Source organism: Elephantulus edwardii, unplaced genomic scaffold (genome assembly GCF_000299155.1).
Source record: "Elephantulus edwardii isolate Elephantulus edwardi_28Jun2011 unplaced genomic scaffold, EleEdw1.0 scaffold00036, whole genome shotgun sequence".
Classification (NCBI taxonomy): Eukaryota; Metazoa; Chordata; class Mammalia; order Macroscelidea; family Macroscelididae; genus Elephantulus; species Elephantulus edwardii.
Genome location: NW_006399786.1, coordinates 9,084,906 through 9,093,917, shown reverse-complemented (window position 1 = coordinate 9,093,917; position 9,012 = coordinate 9,084,906). Strand labels below are relative to the sequence as shown.

At 43.2% G+C, this 9,012-nt stretch overlaps 1 pseudogene; it reads right to left on the bottom strand.

Annotated features, from left to right (window-relative positions):
* Nucleotides 1-6,400: 6,400 nt before the first annotated feature.
* On the bottom strand, nt 6,401-8,449 carry LOC102844987 (annotated as a pseudogene).
* Nucleotides 8,450-9,012: the final 563 nt, after the last annotated feature.

Here is a 9,012-nt window from a genome sequence, read left to right as displayed (position 1 = left end):
TTGGGACAGGATTTTTGTCTCTTGATCAGTATTTACTGGTGGATTTTTATATGAAAAAGAAGTTCCCTGCCTTCACTATGTTGAGTTGGTTTGGGAGCTCCCTCAGTTCTTTTTGGGGTGAGAGGCCTAGTTCTTTTTGGGTGTCACTTGCAGTAAACTGGAACTGGTGTCTTCCAGTTGCCTCAGGCTTCTTGTTGGGAGCTGTTGAGTACGGTTCATGGCGACCCTAAGAACAACAGACCTGAACCTGTGCCTTCTCATGATCACTGACACACTTAAACCCAATGTGCAGTCATTCCATCTTGTTGTGATGCAGTGTGTCAATCCATCTCACTGGAATCTCCTCTAAGAATCTGTATTTCCTTGCCTCCACTGTCTCCCTCACCTCCACGCTGCTTTAGCTGGGCAGCTGCCCATGGGAACTGCCATAGTCCTCAGGAGTCCTATGATTTGGGTGCTAATGCCACACACCCTGAATGAAGCATTCAGTGAAGCATCTGTGCTTCATTGACTGTGCAAAGACATTGGACTGTGTAGATCACAACATATTGTGGCGAACCTTGAGAAGAATGGGAATCTCAGAACATTTGATTGTGCTCATGTGAAACCTGCAGGCATTCGTCAAAACAGAGCAAGGAAACACTACATGATTCATGCATGGTTCAAAATTGGGAAGGGAGTGCATCAGGGATGTCCTGATCACTTAGGAAGTGTGCTCTGTTTCCATGTGTTTTTAGTCTGTATGTGGAACAGATTGTTTGGGAATGCTACAGAAAGTCAAGGACTGTAGTCTTCAATGTGAATTGAAGCTCAACATCAAGAAGGCAAAGATTCTCCTAAACAAAAAGTAATCATATTTCTTACTGATTTAAATTGGAGTAGCTGAGCAAGAAATGCTGACCGAGAGAGGCAAGGAAGTCTAACACTTTAGCCTTTGGAGAATAAAGTAGATAGTAAAGGACTATCTTATTTATACTAAATTCAATGAAGAATTAAAGAATTTTTTTTTAATCTTCTTAAGTCCAATGGAGTTTTTAAAGTCATTAGAATTATCACATTTCCTTTAGTGAAGTAAATACAGATTTAAAAAATCCTTGCAAACTTTCAGGATATGTCTGGTGTAATTTTACTGCTCAATCAATAACAAATGGAAACAAAATATACCATATAGTGAGACGGCAGGATATAGTGAGAAAAATTTTGGAATGGTCAAAAATACAGTATATCTGGAGCTCTGGTGGCTAGTTGCAGAAAGCTGCACTGCAATCCCAGAGGCATGTGGTTCAAATCCACCAGATGTTCTGCTGGAGAAGGAGGAGCAATCTCCTCCTGTACCTGTCAGATCCAATTTGATGGTACACACAGAAAAAAAATAATAAAACAATCATAATAAAAAAATAGTAAAAAAGAATTGATGCCTTTTAACTGTGGTGCTGGAGAAGAGTATTGAACATACAATGGACTGCCAAGAAAACAAATCTGTCTTGGAGAGGGTGAAACAACGTTTTTTCCTTGGAGGCAAAGATTTTGATCTCTGTCTCACATACTTTGGGCACATAGCCAGGAAAGACCAGTCCTTAGAGAAGGACATCTTGCTTGGAAGGGTGGAGGGACAGTGCAGGAGAGGAAGACCCTGGATGAGATGGATTGACATGGTAACTAGGGCAATGGGATTAAGTGTGTCCGAGTCAGTGAGATTGGCTCAGGATAAAGCAGGGTTCAGAGCTATTGAACCTAGGGTTGCTATGACTCAATGGCACATAACAACCACAACCACCACGTACCTATCATTTGTATGGCTAAGTTTAGGGTTTCCTTGAAGAACCTTGGATTGACAGAGTCCCAGCTTAGAACAAGGGTGCCTTTGGAGGCTGCACCTCTGCCACCGAGTCCTAGCCTTGAGAACCTCATTTCCCAGTCAATGCTCTTGATGACCTCAAGCTGGTGCTGTACTGTTTTTTTAGAAACACCTTTTCATCAGCCTGATCATCTTCTAGGTAATCTTCTGTTGGAAGCTTTGACCTTACTGTGTCTCTGGGAAGGTATGACCTACATAGTTCAGGAAGTGGCCCACAAACCCAAGTTCTGAGAATTTTCTATTCTTGAATCAGAAAATACTCTTTTCACCAGGGTTTCTATACTGGAAGGATGTAGGTCTCTAGAATCCTAGCAATCACTCTGGTTACTTATGTGTTAAACTTGAACTTGGTGGGTGATATGCCAAGAGTTTGCAATTTCAAACTCAGTATTGTTTCTCCCCTATTGTACTAGAAAATTATGAATTTTAACTGGACACATGATGACTCAGAATAGAGACTCCCTTTCCCAATCACCTTTGCAGCTATTAGTGTCCGTGGTGTTAAAACCTGACCAATATATTATGTGACCAAAAGTGATAGGTACAAGGACTGCCTCCCTTCTTTCTAGAGAGCTGGAGTGTGAACATGATGGAGCCAACCTAGATCAGAACAAGGTAACACCAGAAAGACAAAAATGCTTCATTTCTGGTTTTGGAGACAGAACTGGTCCATATCTCTTTAATTTAAATGTATTTTCAATATATCTTCTGTGACTATAGGAATATGGTTGTAAAATGACAATCATTCTAAATCTTATTAAATAATAACCCTGAAAACTATAGTGAGGATTTGCTAAAAGATGGGCTGACTGAACAGAAATCTAAGACAAGGCTGCTTGTCAGCAAGAAAATAAACATTATGACTGATGATACTCAAGGGAGGTTTGGTGTAAAGAGTTATAATGCCAACCCAAAGGCACAGGGTTCTAATGCACCAGCTGCTCTGACAGAAAAAGATGGACAGTCTCCTCCCATGTGATTTATATTCTCTGAAAGCCTTCTGGAGGATCAGCTATGAGTCAGTTCCAACACTGAAGTAATAAGAGAGAGATCGAGATCTGGGTTATTCAGGGTGGAAGCACGCAATGAATTCAGAAGTCAGTAAACCTGGGCTCTAATGTCAATTTTATTTGCAACTCAACAACAAACAACTCATTGTCACTGTATAAAATAATTTATCTAGAAAACAAAGGTTAACATCAATTCTTTAATCTACAAATATGCCATGAAACAAAAATTCTTCCCAAGCAAACCTCACTGTAAATGAATCTATCACTACTGTTCAGCTTGGGCTCTGATGCAAAAGTTGAAATGATCTTCAGGAATTTTCTCCCCCCACAAATTTATCACAATATTCCAACTGCGCAGATGTATAATACGGTTAATATAAGCACTGCCTTATATTTGAAGCTCACAAACAAGCTATCAAACAAGAAGTTAACTGGTAAAGAAGAAGTTGGTAAAATACAGAACGAACACTATTATGAAATGGGGAGCTCTGGTGGCTTACGGCAGCATAGCCAAACAGAGGCAAAGGGTTCAATCCACCAGCTGCTCCATGGGAGAAAGATGGGCAGTCTCCTCTCTCTTATGATTTACAGCCTCTGAAAACCCTTTGGAGGGTCAGTTATTAAGCAGTTCTAACTTGATGTACAAAACAACAAAGCTACTGAGAAATAGCGTTGTATGCTTAGAGCACTTTTTATAATGTCCTTGACATCAAATGGAACAAAATTTTACATTAGGCCACTAATGCATGTTTGTCCTTTTGAGGAACATATATCACTAGGGCAGGTATCTAACTTCATGAAAAAGAATATTAAACAGTAAGGGGGTATTATAGATTCTGTAAATGACTGAATAAAATGGTGAATAAAATAGTATTTCTGATCTTTCACTCAAATCATCTTCCCACACCAGAGCATATACCTCTGTACTCTGACAGTGTTAATGAAGTGATAGCATTTTGTCACAGGATAACAAACATAGAAGATTACCATTTTACAGGGGGAAAAAAGGACAACAGGACTCAGGAAAGTCATTTTAATCGGAAAGAGAAAACTAACACAGACCATAAACTTCTCATCATTTATCCTATTGTGTTGACTACATGTATTAACAAACTTTCTTTGACTGAATAGATTTTGACTCACAGGTGAGCCTACAGCATGCAGTGGAACTGCCCCATCGTGTTTCTGAAGCTGTAAATCTTTACAGAGGTGATCGTCTCATGGAGCCGTTGCTGAATTCAGACTGCTGACTGGGAGGCTAGCAGGCCAGGAAACAGACACATACTTGACCAGGAAAAGCACCTGTATTTCCCTGTATCTAACAGAGGCAGTTTTGCACCATTTCATTTTTACTCGTAGGCTTTTCCTTACATGTTGGTGATAAAACAAAACCACAAAAACAAGACTAGAACATGGCCACAGAGAATTACAGAACAGATTCAAAACCATAATAAAGTAAATATGCAATACCCCTACAGCTTAAGGGAGCTCTGGTAACCTAGTGGTATGAAGCTGCACTGCAATACTGAAGGTATGCAGTTCAAATCCACCAGATGCTCTGTGGGAGAAGGATGAACAATTTCCTTAGATATAATTAACTGCCTCTGAAAACCTGCTAGAGGGTCAGCTACGAGTTAGCTCTGACTTGATAACATCCAACAGCAACTGCTCGGGGAACTACGTTAGCTAAAGTGTACCACAGCTGATTCTCCGGCACGTTTTTGGAGGTAGCAAATTACACAGGAGAAGACTGCCCATCTTTCTCCTGCAGAGCAGCTGGTAGATTTGAACCATGTGCCTTTGGGCTGGAGTGCAGCTTTTTACCACTAGGCTACCAGAGCTCCCTATTTGTCCCCAAATATCATCACCTATTTATGTTAACGGTTAATTTTTCACATAAAAAGAAGTTGAAACTGGTAATCAAGAACATTTGCAGTGAATTATAGACTATTTCAATGCTACACAATTCTATACAAAGCTAAAGGTTATAAAGTTCTTTACTGGCACTTGATTTCAGAAATGAGAGGCACAATAACTAATGAGCTCAGTAAAAATACTGTTTTGATCTTATTCATATTTACAAAAGCATTACCACCTCACAAATAAAACCAATTTAGCTGCTACTAAGTCCATTTAGACTCATTAATAACCCTGCAGGAACGAGTAAAATGGCCCATAGAGCTTCTATTCTTATAGTCTCATAAACAGTAAGAAGTAAATCACTCCCTGCCCTGCTAGAGTTGAACATCAAAACCACACAGTCAAAACAGTTTAGGGAGTCTGATTTTAAGATAAGGCAATGGAAAAATTTTACACAATCCTATGGCCAGTGAAAAATAAGGATTCTTTCTCTGATTCAATGAAGCAAGTCTCAGATATAGATATAAAATGTGAACTTAGAAAGCAAGGTATTTATTTTGTTTTTAGAAAGGATTCTAAAAAGGATTAGTAATGCTACTAAACTATCTCAAATAGAAAATTGGTCCCTGTTAGCAGTAAACATTCTATATTCCAAAATTAAATTGAAATTTGTTTTCCAGCAGTAGAATTCTGGTTTTGGATTTTTTCCAAACTTTGAGTAAGCTTAAGGATAGTCTATATATGCACACATATAAGAAATATGGAATCCTATTTTTTTCTTCTCTGCAGAAAGGGCAAAAATGAAATTAAAATTTAACAGCTGTGTTTAACATAGAATATATTTTGTCACACAACATCAAAAACTCCGTTGTGTTGTTAAGTGCCATCGAGTCACCAGCGACTCATAGTGACCCTACAAACAAAAGTCCTGGACACCTCCTGTATAACTTTCATCCTTTCTCCAGGTTCATAGGGTTTCCAGAGGCAAGCTACTGTGGAAGTGGATGCCACTCCTGCTTCCAAACTTGTTTTAATCAGGGAGCTTCACCAAACACTGTCCACCAGGGGTAACCATTCTCGCATTTGACTCATCAGTGTCACAGTGTTCGGCTTCACAGCAACAACAAGTTACCTCTGTACAGCAAGTTGACACAGCAGGGTTACACGACCTAGAAGAATGTTTCACCAAAAACAATCAAAGGCAGGCCTGTGGGCCTTGGAGTAGAGTCACCCACCTTTGGCTTGAGAGCATGGCTTTCTGTCTGCTAGGCCAACTGCTCTCTCTCTCTCTCAAAAACTCTACTAGTTTAATAATTTGCCAATCTACTATACTGTTTTGAAAGAAAATACACTTTAAACTCTAGCAGCAATTCCTAGCTCAATCAATGGTGTCTATACAAATTAAATTTCAAGTAATACTGCTTATGGCACTAATGCAAAAATTAATTCAAGGTTAAATTATAAGAATAAAAAAATAAACATACTAATCAATTAAATCACTTGAGTACAATAAATTATTAAATAGGCAAATTTCTTAATGTTTGTTATAACATTATATTAGTATTTCAAACAATTTGCTTTGCAAACCAAACCTGCAGTTAATCAATCCCTCCTTAACCTGGAGAAGAAAGCAGCTCTTAAAAAAAAACAAACCACTTTCACCTTTAGTGTTTCAACTTATTTGCAAGGAATTTTGCTGATTCTGTGCATTTCAGTAAGGCCCTAGGGGCACCCAGAAATCATCATCTGATAAAGAACTTGAACTTCCTGACTCAGAGTCCAACTCACTGAATCCACCTACATCCCATTCAGCATTCCGTTCAGTGCGGATCTCTTCTACTTCAGTGAGGAAACTCTGACCAGATTCGAGGCAAGAAGGAAAAACTCGCACAGAGAGGCAAGAAAAGTGAGAGTCAAACTGCAAGAGGCCCAACTTGGTACCTATGTTAATCCACTGGTCCTCCTTGGTGTTATACTCATACACCGTCACCCGGTTCTTTCTCCATTGTGGGCTGCGGGAGGTGAAGAGCAGGATCTTTTGCCCATGATTGATAAGCCGGTAGTTGTTAGTTTCTGTCACCAAGGGAGTACTTCGAATCTGTCTCCATTCTCCTCTTACTGGATTATAGACTTTGACAACGGGGATGTCACAGACACAATAAATTTCGTCATTGAAGACACAGGCATCTTGAAAGTCATTTCGTTTGAGAGAAGTACACTTCAGCCACATGTTTTGGTTGGGATCATAGCAGAAAACTCTCTTAGTGTTGACTGCATAAAGATAGCTCCGACTTACTACTAGGTCAAAAGATAGAAAAGAATGGGGCAGTGGCTCTACCAGTGCCCAGTGGTTTCTCTGAACACTGTAGCATTCCACTTCCTTCAGTTTAGCACCAGTAACAGGATCTCTTCCACCCATCACATAAACGTAGCCACCGAGGTAAGCCACATTCATGCCCACACGACACAGCAAGCGGTCTGCAAGCTGCTGCCAACTATTCTGGGCTGGTTTGTACACCCAGAGGTCTTTCCTGGGCTGAGCCGCTAGATAGATTTCATAATCTGGAGAGATACAGACAGCTGAGGAGGTGACAGTTCGAGTGTGAGCCAGGCTGGTCAAAGGTGATGGCACTGTGTAAAGATCTCCCGAGTACGGGTCACAGCACAGAAAGGGATCTCTGGGGTGTCCAAAGAAGATAACCATCTCCTTGGCGCACATACCCATCCTCTGGGGAGGGTATTCTGCTGCCGATACCACTGAGCTGGTGCTGCTGTTTGCCTTTGGCACCAGCGTCTTGGTCATCACATCGCCATAGCGCATCTGCAGGGCCCCTTCAAGCACGTCCAGGCAGTACTTCTTCACGATGGGCTTGCTCAGCAGCCCCTCCAGGTAGTCCTGATCCTTTTCCGTGAAGTGAGTCCAGCGGACACACTTGAAGACCTCGGCGGCACTGGGTCCCCGCTCTTTGGGGGCAGCCTCCAGCCACTGCAAGGCCACGTGGCACACAGTGCGCTCACTCTCTACGTCCAGGCTGTCCAGGCGCAGCACGGCCAGCAGCTGGGCCAGGGTCAGATCGGCCAGAGTCTCCTCCCTGATGGAGCCCATGAGACTGAGCTGCTTGAAGTTGTGGGCTATGAAGGACTGGGCCTGCGATCGCAGCTGGTGATGGTCAAAGGCGTCTGCGAACTTGAGGATGGCGGTGCAGTTGGTCAGGTCCAGGCGTCTGGCCAAGAACGAGGCGCAGGCTTCCCGCACGTACTCGAGCTGCAGCATGTCCGAGGCCGCATAGAGGCGCTGCACGTTGGATTCGCTGAGTGACACGCGGCCAGTGTAGCAGTAGTCAACCAGCACCTCGAAGGACTCGGCGTCCACGTCGTGCATGGTCACGCTGGCCTGCTGGCTCTCGTACATGCCGCCCGTGAACATGCTCTTGAAGTAGGGGCACGCGGCTGCCAACACGTTGCGGTTGCAGGGGAAGAGGCGACCGGTGCCAGGCCCGCTACCAGGTGTCACCACCTCGATGGTCACGTCGCAGAGCAGCCGCGCGTCGTAGAAGGACTTGAGCTGTGTCATCAGAGTTGCTGAATGGGCCGAATCCTTCAGCTCCTCTGGGCCCGTGAAAAAGGCCGCAACCGAGGGCTTGGAAATTCTCTTGGGCCGTCTCCCGCCGCGAGGGCTGGAGATGCGGCGAGAGCGCGGGGTTTCCTCCCGGGACTGCATGGTGGGGATGGAGGCGCGCAGAGGGCGAGGACGACTGCAGCCTCCGATTCCGTCCTTACCCGCCTCCCCGCGCTGGCGTTAAGATCTCGGCGGCCCTACACAGAATGAGATGCACGTCACACATACTGAATTTAGCATTACCCCGCAGTGCCTCAGCCCTTGCCGCTGCAATAACGCCAAACTCACCTTTTCTTCCCCTCAGCACGTCTGCAGAGGACCACCTGGCGACAGCCCAAAAAGCTGCTTAAAAACCAGCGCAGGAAAACCTGGAGGCTCCCGCGAGAACTACCACTCCCAGAAGACCCCTCGGGCTCCAGGCTCGCGGAGCCCCTTCAGACTCAGGGGCGAGCCAGCCTAGAGCAGCCGCTTCGCATCTTGGGAATAGTAGTTCCAGTAATATCGCGATATTTATTGGTGGTTGGTTCTTTTAGTTGGTGAAATGAATGGTAATTGTCTCCATTTAATTTTAGTTAAGGAACTAAAATTTGGAATACAGATAAGGAACCCCATTCCAGTACAAGTAAAACCTGATTAGAATGTATTCTAAACATTCTTCCAGGTGC